The 10000-nt window shown below is 32.2% G+C and overlaps 4 non-coding genes across 4 annotated transcripts in view; all 4 read left to right on the top strand.

Moving 5' to 3' along the window:
* Nucleotides 1-2833: 2833 nt before the first annotated feature.
* LOC145846024 (5S ribosomal RNA) lies at nucleotides 2834-2952 on the top strand. Its single transcript, XR_014370618.1, has one exon. It is a non-coding gene; the product is annotated as a 5S ribosomal RNA (ribosomal RNA).
* A 4119-nt stretch (nucleotides 2953-7071) lies between these two features.
* LOC145846048 (small subunit ribosomal RNA) lies at nucleotides 7072-8879 on the top strand. Its single transcript, XR_014370641.1, has one exon. It is a non-coding gene; the product is annotated as a small subunit ribosomal RNA (ribosomal RNA).
* Nucleotides 8880-9061: 182 nt separating this feature from the next.
* LOC145846032 (5.8S ribosomal RNA) lies at nucleotides 9062-9214 on the top strand. The gene has a single exon (XR_014370626.1). It is a non-coding gene; the product is annotated as a 5.8S ribosomal RNA (ribosomal RNA).
* A 222-nt stretch (nucleotides 9215-9436) lies between these two features.
* Nucleotides 9437-10000, top strand: part of LOC145846062 (large subunit ribosomal RNA) — a 3631-nt gene continuing 3067 nt past the window's right edge. The window contains exon 1 of the ribosomal RNA XR_014370654.1: nucleotides 9437-10000. This exon is cut by the window's right edge and continues 3067 nt beyond it. This is a non-coding gene — a ribosomal RNA (large subunit ribosomal RNA).

The raw sequence follows: 10000 nt of genomic DNA, 5'->3' as shown, positions 1-10000 counted from the left end.
TTTGTACTATTTTTCTTTCTGACCTATTTATACTTATTACTCGTTTATTTACATTTCTTTAACGCTTAAAAGAAAAGTAAATTCTAGTTATTAGCAAATAAAAACGTAAGCCAATCAGATAACGTTATTTGCTGTTTAAACCAATTAGAGCGCTAAAAAAGTGGTTTGACCAGTTTGAGATATCGAAAAAATAATGGCACCATCTTGTAGAGTACAATTTTCTGAGTTAAAATTAATACAATTAGTCTTTTATACTAAAACTTAAAAGTTTTTTTGTCCAAAAACAAATAAAAGCGTGGCTACTTGAAAAATCAAACGAAAATAAATTTTGCACTTTTGTATTGTGAGTCATAATAAGTTATTTACTGTTACCAACAGATACTAGCAAAAGCTTTTTAAAGTTTTGTATTAACTTAATGTATTTGTAATTACTTTTACTTAATAGAAACTATTGAATTACGTTTACTTAGTTTACTTTTGTATGTGTATTAAATATATAGCAATTTTGTTTGAACTTAAATAAGGACTATTAAACTATTAAAAGAAAACTATCAAAGTTTACTAACTCAAAAGCTAAATCTTAGTTATATTGTTATAAGCATTTATGTTGTAATTTACTAATAACTAAATGAGTTTATTTCAAACAAAAAGAATTAAATAATGTTATGTTATGTCAAGCCTACTATATGAGGTATATAGGTATATAAGGTATACAAGCTTATGTTTGAAAGTTATAATAATTAAAATAAAAATAAATATTTAGTTGGTAAAATTTGTATGTTTTAATATGCTTTGAAATTAGAGTTAGTATAGATGTTTTTTTTTAAATATAATAAATATAAGTATTTAGTTACTAATAATAAACTAAAATACCAATTTTGTAGTTATTACAAAAAAAAAAACTTATCTTACTTAAAGTTCACTGTAATTGAAACATTATACAAAAGCTTTATAATTATAAGCTTTGAATAATTCTATTTGAATAAATAATAGATTCATAACTATATTCATGTTTGCATATTTAAATTATAAAAAGTTAGTGTTTTGTGTATTGACTTTATGATTATTTTATTTTAGTAACTGTTAGTTTTATACTTTAATAAAAGAAATATGGTTAACAAGTAAGTTAAAAATGAAAGAAGCATAAAAAAACACACTAATTAACTGCTTATTCAATAGTTTGATTATTTAATTATTTTTCTGTTATATAGTTCAATCGTATTGTATAAAAAATACAGAGGTTTAAAGTAAGTTAGAATAAAAATAAAACAAAACATATAAAATAAGCATTAGTTAAAATACATAGTTTTTTTTTCTAAGAAAATTTAATTCTTTAATAATAAGTAGTAATTTAAATAAAAAATAATACAAATAAAGTTATACAATATATATACAATAGTTTGTCAAACTAGGCAAAAAACAAACTAGGCAAAAAACCTACAAAGTAGGCCACCACTACAATCCAATGTTCCAACTGGAAATTCAATGAGATCGTTACTGTACTTGTGATGAACGTTGATAATCCCCAAGATTGTAAGTCGAAGGCCTTACCCAACCTAACCAGCGCACTGGTTTTCTTACAACTGAATTAATCAACATTTATTATTGAATATAATCATTATTGATAGATAGAGGAATGTTGACAATCAACAACAGATTGTAGGTCAAAGGCATTACTCGACCCAAGTACCCACAACCTAGATTGAACAACATTTATTAGATAGATTTGTTTATTGATAGATAGAGGAATATTGTCAATCCACAACAGATTGTAAGTCAAAGGCATTACTCGACCCAAGTACCCACAACCTAGATTGAACAACATTTGTTAGATAGATTAGTTAGATAGATAAATAGTACAGTATAATCTCAAAGAATTTGAAGCCCGAACATTGAACGATAGTGGTGTTTCGTGACGACTAGCGGGATTCGATCTTACAACCTTCTGCTTATGAGTCAGCTGATAAGACCACTGACCCACCGCGCCACGACAAAGATAAAGAAATATTTTGCTATATAAATAGGTTGATTTTTATAATTTTGTTATACAGTGTCAATTACAGTGAACTTCAAGTAAGATATACATATTTATATACATAGTATATATATTTCCGAGTCTGACTTTGAGTACTTTTTATATATTATTAACAAGATTTTTTAGGAGTAATATCTGTTTAGTTCTTTAATATATCTTTAAAATAATAATATTTTTTAAGGTGTTTAAAACTTTTAGAAGCTGTATGTAATGTCTTTTAGTTTAATAGTTCTTTTAAATTAGTAAAAAAAATAAACATGGTTGAGTTATCAAATTAAACAAAATAGAACGTCAAGTATTTAATTACTAAAATTAATTTAATTAAAAAAAAAATCTCAGGTAATCTAAAATGTCAGGAATTATTTAAAAATAAATATAAATTTAAAACTTATTATATTGAAAAGATTGATGAATAATACTCTTGAATGTATGCAATGTTTGTATTTGTAATGCAATAACATAAATGGATAGATCAATGACAAATTGTAAACATATTGTATTATTTTATTTTACGATTTTATTTTATTTATTTAATAATTCAATAAACTTTACTTCTACTTTTCCTGGTCTTAGGTAATTTATAGATAACAATTATTTAAACAAACACTTTTGTACAGTTACAATACAGTTTTAGTACAGTTTGGGAGTAACTGTTGATTAAAAAAACAAAAAAAAGTTAATTCAGGTTAAAATTTTATAAGGAATAATTTTAAAATATCAAATTGATTGTAAATCAAGTGCAAATAGGTTTTTTAAATAAACCGAAGGGTTTATAAAGGCTTGTAAACGCCTTCAAACGCCTACGACCATACCACACTGAGCACACCCCATCTCGTCCGATCTGGGAAGTTAAGCAGTGTCGGGCGTGGTTAGTACTTAGATGGGTGACCGCTTGGGAATACCACGTGCCGTAGGCTTTTGCTTTTTGAATTCATCTTTTTTGTACTATTTTTCTTTCTGACCTATTTATACTTATTACTCGTTTATTTACATTTCTTTAACGCTTAAAAGAAAAGTAAATTCTAGTTATTAGCAAATAAAAACGTAAGCCAATCAGATAACGTTATTTGCTGTTTAAACCAATTAGAGCGCTAAAAAAGTGGTTTGACCAGTTTGAGATATCGAAAAAATAATGGCACCATCTTGTAGAGTACAATTTTCTGAGTTAAAATTAATACAATTAGTCTTTTATACTAAAACTTTAAAGTCTTTTTGTCCAAAAACAAATAAAAGCGTGGCTACTTGAAAAATCAAACGAAAATAAATTTTGCACTTTTGTATTGTGAGTCATAATAAGTTATTTACTGTTACCAACAGATACTAGCAAAAGCTTTTTAAAGTTTTGTATTAACTTAATGTATTTGTACTTAGTTTAAATTAATAGAGTTTATTTGGTTTACTTTATTATGTGTATTGAATGTGCTAGTATCTAAAAATAAATACAACTAAAACAAAACAAACAAGGAGAGTACTTGAATAGAACCAACACAATTTACAGACCAGTTGTGTACTAAATTTAAAGAAATTCTGAATAGTGAATATGCAATTATTATTATAAGTTCAAAGTTCACTTTAATTTAAATTAATGTATTTTGTAAATTGGTTTTATTTAATACGATAGTAGTGAATTACTTTATTTAATTTACTTTAGTATGTGTTGTATAACTTTATTTAAACCAGAAGCAAAACGGGATTATACTTTCAATAAACTACACAATTTACAGACCAGTTGTGTACTAAATAAAAAGCTATTGTGAATAGTGAATATGCAATTATTATTATAAGTTTATAAGTTCACAGTTTACAAAAGCTTTAGAATTTAGTTATTATTTGTTCATATTTGCATATCTAATTTATGAAAAGTTAGTGTTATGTGTATTGGCTTTTTAATTTCTTTATTTGTAGAACTGTTAGTTTTATATTCTAAAGAAACATTTTTAAATAAATATGTTTAACAAGTAACTTAAAAATGGAAGAAATATATTGTATATATTGTGAACTGTTTATATTTATTCTAGCTATTTGCTTAGTGTATTTATTAATGTGATTATTTTATTTTGTTGTTTGTCTTATAGTTTAATCGTATTGTGTTGAAATATATATAACAAATACAGAGGTTTAAAGTAAGTTTAAATGAAAATAAAATAAGACATATAGTTGAAATATAAGTTTAAAAAAATAGTTTTTTTTTTTTATTTCTTTGTTTGTTTGATTGTTTGTTTATTATATAATCGCGACGTGTCATTTTATTACTTTTAAGCATACTAAATATAATAATAGGTATAGTTATAGGAAAAATTCAATTAGTTTCTAATGTAATAAAAAAGTTTATTTCCACAAATAAATAAATACCTGAAAAATCAAATGAAAAATAAATTTCGCACTCTTGTATTGTGAGTCATAATAGGTTATTTACTGTTACCAACAGATACTAGCGAAGGCTTTTTAAAGTTCTATGTTAATTCAATGTATTTGTACTTAGTTTTATTAAAATGACAGTATTGATGGTTACGTTTATTAAGTATGTTTATTTAACGTTATGTAACTCAAGTAAAACCAGAAGCAAATAAGGAGACTACTTTCAATAAACTACACAATTTACATACCAATTGTATACTAAACTTAAAGCTATTCTATTTTATTCTTGATAGTTATTTTAAAGTTATTAAATTATACAAATGTATTTTGTAAAGTAGTTTTATAAAGTTACTATAGTTTATTTAACTTACTATAGTATGTGTTATATAACTTTAATTAAACCAGAAGCAAAAAGGGAGACTACTTTAAATAAACTACACCATTTATTGTTATATATAACTCTAATAAAACCAGAAGCAAAAAGGGAGACTACTTTAAATGAACTACACAAATTAAAAATATATTATTATTTATAAATCAATCGTGTTGTGTTTCAAAATACATTTTTCAAATAATGTTTTACAAGTATTTATCAGTTATTTAGTTTTCTTTTTATAGTTTAGCCGTATTGTTTTATTTATTTGTTATTATTTTTATTTAATTGTTTGCTTATTATATTTATCGCCATGTGCTTAAAAAATAAAACAACTATAAAGGTTAAAAAAGTAAGTTTAAATAAAAATAAAATGAAACATATAAAATAAGTTTATGATTTTTTTATTATTATTATTATTATTATTTAATTGTTTGCTTGTTATATTTATCGCGATGTGCTTAAAAGAATAGAACAAATACAAAGGTTTAAATTGTAAGTTTTAAATAAAATAAAATGAAACATACAAAATAAGCTTATGATTTTTTATTATTATTATTATTATTATTATTATTTTTATTTCATTGTTTGTTTAATATATCTATCGCGATGTGCTTAAAAAATAAAACAACTATAAAGGTTTAAAAAGTAAGTTTAAATAAAGATAAAATGAAACATATAAAATAAGCTTATGTTTGATTTTTTTATTTTACTTTTATTAAATTGTTTGCTTATTATATTTATCGCGATGTGCTTAAAAGAATAGAACAAATACAAAGGTTTAAATTGTAAGTTTTAAATAAAATAAAATGAAACATACAAAATAAGCTTATGATTTTTTATTATTATTATTATTATTATTATTATTTTTATTTCATTGTTTGTTTAATATATCTATCGCGATGTGCTTAAAAAATAAAACAACTATAAAGGTTTAAAAAGTAAGTTTAAATAAAGATAAAATGAAACATATAAAATAAGCTTATGTTTGATTTTTTTATTTTACTTTTATTAAATTGTTTGCTTATTATATTTATCGCGATGTGCTTAAAAGAATAGAACAAATACAAAGGTTTAAATTGTAAGTTTTAAATAAAATAAAATGAAACATACAAAATAAGCTTATGATTTATTATTATTATTATTATTATTATTATTATTATTATTATTATTATTATTATTTTTATTTCATTGTTTGTTTATTATATCTATCGCGATGTGCTTAAAAAATAAAACAACTATATTAAAAAGTAAGTTTAAATAAAGATAAAATGTAACATATAAAATAAGCTTATGTTTGATTTTTTTATTTTATTTTCATTTAATTGTTTGTTTATTATATTTATCGCAATCTGCTTAAAAAAATAAAACGAGTATTAAGGTTTGAAAAGTAAGTTTAAATAAAAATAAAATAAAACATATAAAATAAGCTTATGTTTTTTTTTTTTTTTTTTATTATTATTATTTTTATTCAATTTTTTGTTTATTATACTTATCGCAATGTGCTTAAAACGATAAAACAAATATAAAGATTTAAAAAGTACGCTTAAATAAAAAATAATACAAATAAAGTTTATTTATAATAAATATATATATTTAAAACATTAAAAAAAGTAGTTTATACATATTTTTATTTATTTATTTCTTTTAAACATATTAAATAAAGTATAAAAAAGTATTAAAACATTTAAACGTAGCATAAATAAGCTTAAAACATTAAAATAATCGAAAAGAAACAAAGAAATTGAAAAAAATCGGAAAAAATCGGCAAAAAAAGTTCAACAGCAACATTTGAGCATCATACACGTATGCATTACTTTACACTAGTGAGAGAGACGTGTTTGTGCGTTCGGTCGACTTGACGAGAAAGCGGGCTTAAAGCATTACTGTTTAGCACCCGAGGCGCGGCTATTGCAGCGGCGGCGAACGTGCTATGTAAACGCATTGGAGCAGCGTATGAAAAACTACAAGCGTCCAGCGGCGGTAGGCTTATAGCTTTGCGAAGTCGTCGAGACGAGTAGCCGACGCAGGCAGGCACGGCTCGAGGCGGGTAACTGCAGCAGACAGATGGCGTGTTGCTGCTGACGAGTTAACCGGCAGAAGGCAAACGGTTGGTCGGGAGAAAGAACAGTCAGTTGTATAGCTGCATGCTGCAGTCGACGCGGGCTGGCGCTTTAAACAGCAAAAGGCCGGCGCCGACTTTCAGTAACGTTCGCAAGGCTTTTAAGCCGAGTGATAGAAAAGGTCTGTATTTATACAGTAAAAACGCTCAGTCGAGCAACGGGTTTAAACGCCCTCGGATAGTTATCTGGTTGATCCTGCCAGTAGTCATATGCTTGTCTCAAAGATTAAGCCATGCAAGTGTAAGTACGAGCTCACGTACAGTGAAACTGCGAATGGCTCATTAAATCAGTTATGGTTCATTTGATTGTACGCTTTTACATGGATAACTGTGGCAATTCTAGAGCTAATACATGCGTAAAGCGCCGAACTGACGTGAGGCGCGCATTTATCAGACCAAAACTAACCGGCTTTCGGGTCGTTACAATGGTGACTCTGGATAAGCTTGCGGATCGCACGGCCTAGTGCTGGCGACATCTCATTAAAGCAACTGCCCTATCAACTATCGTCGGTACGGTATCGGCCTACCGAGGTTGTAACGGGTGACGGAGAATCAGGGTTCGATTCCGGAGAGGGAGCCTGAGAAACGGCTACCACATCCAAGGAAGGCAGCAGGCGCGCAAATTACCCATTCCCGGCTCGGGGAGGTAGTGACGAAAAATAACAATGCAGACCTCGTACGAGGTCCTGCAATTGGAATGAGTACACTTTAAACTTTTTAACGAGTATCCATTGGAGGGCAAGTCTGGTGCCAGCAGCCGCGGTAATTCCAGCTCCAAAAGTGTATATTTAAGTTGTTGCGGTTGAAAAGCTCGTAGTTGGATATAGGGACGGCGAGGTTGGTCGGTCGAAAGGCTAGCACTGGCCTTGTTGTTCTTGTTGGTCGGTGCCTTCGCGGTGCTCTTAACTGAGTGTTGCGGTGGTCCGGCAAGTTTACCTTGAAAAAATTAGAGTGTTCAAAGCAGGCTTTACGCTTGTATAATGTTGCATGGAATAATGGAATAGGACCTCGGTTCTATTTTGTTGGTTTTCGGAGCACGAGGTAATGATTAATAGGAACGGACGGGGGCATCCGTACTGTGCCGTTAGAGGTGAAATTCTTGGATCGGCGCAAGACGAACGACTGCGAAAGCATTTGCCAAGAATGTTTTCTTTAATCAAGAGCGAAAGTCAGAGGTTCGAAGACGATCAGATACCGTCCTAGTTCTGACCTTAAACGATGCCGACTAGCGATCGGGCAGTGTCGAACTTAAGAACTGTCCGGCAGCTTCCGGGAAACCAAAGTCTTTGGGTTCCGGGGGAAGTATGGTTGCAAAGCTGAAACTTAAAGGAATTGACGGAAGGGCACCACCAGGAGTGGAGCCTGCGGCTTAATTTGACTCAACACGGGAAATCTCACCCGGCCCGGACACAGCGAGGATTGACAGATTGAGAGCTCTTTCTTGATTCTGTGGGTGGTGGTGCATGGCCGTTCTTAGTTGGTGGAGCGATTTGTCTGGTTAATTCCGATAACGAACGAGACTCTTACTTGCTAAATAGCTGCTCGACCCATTGGGTCGGAGACAACTTCTTAGAGGGACTAGTGGCGTTTAGCCACACGAGATTGAGCAATAACAGGTCTGTGATGCCCTTAGATGTTCGGGGCCGCACGCGCGCTACACTGACCGGATCATCGTGTGTTCCCTAGGCCGAAAGGTCCGGGTAATCCGTTGAACCCCGGTCGTGCTAGGGATAGGGACTTGCAATTGTTTCCCTTGAACGAGGAATTCCCAGTAAGCGCGAGTCATTAGCTTGCGTTGATTACGTCCCTGCCCTTTGTACACACCGCCCGTCGCTACTACCGATTGAATGGTTTAGTGAGGTCCTCCGATTGAGCCTGGTACGTGCGGCAACGCACTCGCCGGTGTTCGAAAAGACGATCGAACTTGATCATTTAGAGGAAGTAAAAGTCGTAACAAGGTTTCCGTAGGTGAACCTGCGGAAGGATCATTAACGAATCGAAATTTGATTTCAAGCGACGTCTCTTCTTCGAAGGGACCGAGCCCTGTAACTGTTATAGTTCGGTCGCGTTGCTTTCTGACAGCGGGAGTAATAATTCAGCACGCAAGTGCTGGCGCGGCCGCTTCTTTTTGAACACGATTTTTTGGTTGCATTGAGATTGATTAACACGAGAGATCTCTTAGCGGTGGATCACTCGGCTCGAGCGTCGATGAAGGACGGAGCTAGCTCCGAGAAGTAATGTGAATTGCAGGACACATTGAGCATCGATATTCTGAACGCGTATTGCGGCCTCGGGTAATCCTGGGGCCACGTCCGTCTCAGGGTCTTTAACACACCGATCCTTTCATTAGTTTGAAAGTGCCTGCGACTCGTTTCTTAATTAAGGAGCGTGTCGTCAAAGACAGCTGGTCTGGCGATTTCACAGCTGAAGCGTGAGCAGCCTGCTGGCCTCGGGTGAGGTAGCAACGACGGTAGGTGCTCGAGAATAAGTTAAGTGACTTCAAAAGGCCGACGTACAAAGCGCATGTACTTTTGTAGTACATCACTTTTGACCTGAGATCGGGCGGGACGACCCGCTGAACTTAAGCATATCACTAAGCGGAGGAAAAGAAACTAACAAGGATTCCCCTAGTAACGGCGAGTGAAGCGGGATAAGCCCAGCGCTAAATCCGAGCCTTTTTGGAGGGCGAGGAAATGTAGCGTATGGAATTCAGCATGCGGCGAACCAACGACTGCCCACGTTCTTCTGATCGAGGCCTTTTCCCAGAGCGGGTGTTAGGCCCTTGGCGGCGGTCGTAATTCGTCCTAGCGGTTTTCCCGGAGTCGGGTTGTTTGGAAATGCAGCCCTAAGCGGGTGGTAAACTCCATCTAAGGCTAAATACTGGCTCGAGACCGATAGCGAACAAGTACCGTGAGGGAAAGTTGAAAAGCACTTTGAAGAGAGAGTTAAAGAGTACGTGAAACCGCTTGGAGGCAAACGGAGGCGCCCATCGAGTCGCCGGACGTTTTCAGGCGCTGCGAGAGCTGTCCTACTGTTTGAGTGATCTTCGGAGACTCTTACGGTTGCGCTGGCGTCGCGGCGCTGCACTAGCGTTCGGCGAGGGCCGCGACCG

The sequence above is a fragment of the Thalia democratica genome, unplaced genomic scaffold, assembly GCF_965202585.1.
Source record: "Thalia democratica unplaced genomic scaffold, ktThaDemo2.hap1.1 HAP1_SCAFFOLD_253, whole genome shotgun sequence".
In the NCBI taxonomy this organism is placed as follows: Eukaryota; Metazoa; Chordata; class Thaliacea; order Salpida; family Salpidae; genus Thalia; species Thalia democratica.
Note: the sequence above shows the minus strand (reverse complement) of the source record. Positions and strands in the feature narration are given on the sequence as shown.